This window comes from Trematomus bernacchii, unplaced genomic scaffold, assembly GCF_902827165.1.
Source record: "Trematomus bernacchii unplaced genomic scaffold, fTreBer1.1, whole genome shotgun sequence".
In the NCBI taxonomy this organism is placed as follows: Eukaryota; Metazoa; Chordata; class Actinopteri; order Perciformes; family Nototheniidae; genus Trematomus; species Trematomus bernacchii.
In genome coordinates this window covers 12,268,421-12,270,851 of record NW_022987720.1, presented here as the reverse complement: position 1 = coordinate 12,270,851, position 2,431 = coordinate 12,268,421, and the positions used below count along the sequence as shown (strand labels likewise).

The 2,431-nt window shown below is 39.6% G+C and overlaps 1 non-coding gene across 1 annotated transcript; it reads right to left on the bottom strand.

Annotated features, from left to right (window-relative positions):
- Positions 1-2,064: 2,064 nt before the first annotated feature.
- trnac-gca lies at positions 2,065-2,136 on the bottom strand. Its single transcript has one exon. It is a non-coding gene; the product is annotated as a tRNA-Cys (tRNA).
- Between the last annotated feature and the right edge of the window lie 295 nt (positions 2,137-2,431).

The window sequence follows — 2,431 nt, the reverse complement described above, 5'->3', positions numbered from 1 at the left end:
CGATTTAGACTTTGAGGGGAAATGCTATGTATCTGTGGATTTACAAATGAGATCCAGAAATCTATTTTTTCACACTTTGTTAGCAACACTCATAGCAGTCTACTGTTGAAAGAAGGAAACAACCGTAATGTATGAACACTTATCTCAATGCTATGATAAAAGAGTAACAAACATGGTATTAGTATTTTATTTGATCAATCTCCCTATTTACCTTCTTTGCTTCTTCTATCAATAAGTCTCATTTGGCAAGTAGAGTTTCAACAGTTAACATTTACTCTGGTTATTCAGCTGCTGTGAGCTATTTGGTTGAGTTGCTTCCTACCACCTCTCTGGTAACCAATGATGCAATGAATAGGTCTAGGGTTGTAATGTGCTGCTTGATTTGAAATCAATAAAGATGTGTTGCCGTCTTGGTTCAGACTATAGAGCTTCCTTGTCATTGGTCTGTTAGCTTCAAATTCCAGTAAGTGGATCTCAATTGCTATCCTCCTCCTGTTTTGTGCCTTAAACCTTACATTTTAATTGATGGAAATGGATCCTTCATTATTCTGAAAGATCATATCCAGAGGCAGACAGAATTCCATTGTAAGGCAACCGAAGGGACGATTATTCTCCAGACATTACATTGTGTAATCAACACTGACTTCAAATTATAAGGTAAAACAAAAAAGTTCCCATTCACACGGTATGCATTTTAGCCTATGTTTGCACAATTACCAGTGTCTTCAACAATTAGTCAGCATTTGCTATATTGTCTCCACGTTGCAGTAAAGTCCTTTAACTGCCCTACAGTCACATCTGCTTTTCATTGTCATGGCTTCTTAATTTGTCTCACCTCCCATGTTGCAGTACATCACCCTGCTCTCTGTGGAGCTCGATCTCTGTAAACAATAAGCCATGACTGAACTTTGCCGCTCCGCATTACAAAAACATGAACTCAAATCCACAAGTCTTAAAACAACAAGTAAAAGGTTAAAATATTGTAGACTGTGAAATTAAAAGGAGGTTCATTCATCTTACTGGATGCTAATAGACCCCTGGCTGCAGAGAAAAACATGCTATAAATCATAAATAGATACAGATGGAGTATATAGTAGGGATGATGGACGGTGCTGTCACAGTATTAGAAGAGAATATTGTGATAAAAGCTCAGGGGGCACCAAGCATCTCAGACATTTTCGGTCCTTTCCTGATGGGGAATGTTTTTCCGTGGTTGCCTTCAACCCGTTGGGGGAGACCACAAAGCCCCAAGGCCCGGGAAGTGGGGAGGTCGCGGAGGGTTGGTCATTTCTAAACAGATCGAGTAACAGGACGCTTTGAAGTGTCAGACGCCAGGGAGTCCCCTCGCCTTTATACCTGAAGTCAGCAGTAGTATAAATGGAGGAAACACAAAGGTCTCATTTCACTGGTCAATTTGAATGTCTTTTTAAATAAACAGATAGTAGATCATGGATGTGATCAACACGTGTTATGGCACCAAAAAAAAGGTTTTCGCAGTTTTAGCATTTAGCCTATAAACAGCAGAGAAAATCCTATATAGAAAAGAATGCCCTTACAATGAAGGGATTATAATATTCTATAAATCGGATTATCTATGCTGTTCTGTACCAAATTAAAAAGTAAAGGTCAGGTGCTTGAATGGAACCGACGTTAGGATGATATATTTAACATTTATGTTTCAATTCTCCAGGTCATGTGATGTTTGTGCAATTCAGGTATTCATTCATCATTCACCAAAGCAAGAACAATAAATGATTTACCATAAAATGACACATGAATCGTACGCTCCCTGTGGTTTATTCAAACTGTGTTCTCACCAGATATTGTATAAGCTGTCCAAGAGAAGACCAGAGACTGTTTGGGCTGCATCAGAGATATAACCTGGCTTTCACTAAGACCGAAACAAAGATGGTGAACATCCTGTTCAACAGGAGTTTACATACTCATCATGACACACGTATTTCCTCTAAGTTCTAGGTAACATTTTTGAAATCCTTCCTTCCTTTCATTACTATCTAGGCAGGGGAGATGTGTCTGTTAATATTTGAGATTCTTCATAAAGTAAGGGGGCATCCGGATTTGAACCGGGGACCTCTTGATCTGCAGTCAAATGCTCTACCACTGAGCTATACCCCCTTCTGAAATACTGTAACCAAAAACTGAATTTGGCCAAACTAGTTGAATCCAACAAGACATTATAATACATTTTTAACTAAACACTGATAACACTTAACCCAAAAGTCTGTTGCCACACATATATATCTGAAAAAAAGATAAAAGTGTCACACTAGTGTAACCTCAGCAGTTTTCCCACTGAGCCTCTCCCTCTCTCTCCCTCTCTCTCTCGCAGCTCCACTCAGCCTGCCGTCCCGTGAGAGTCTGACACATCAGAGTGCTCTGTCATTTTCACAGTATCCGATCCCACAGCCCT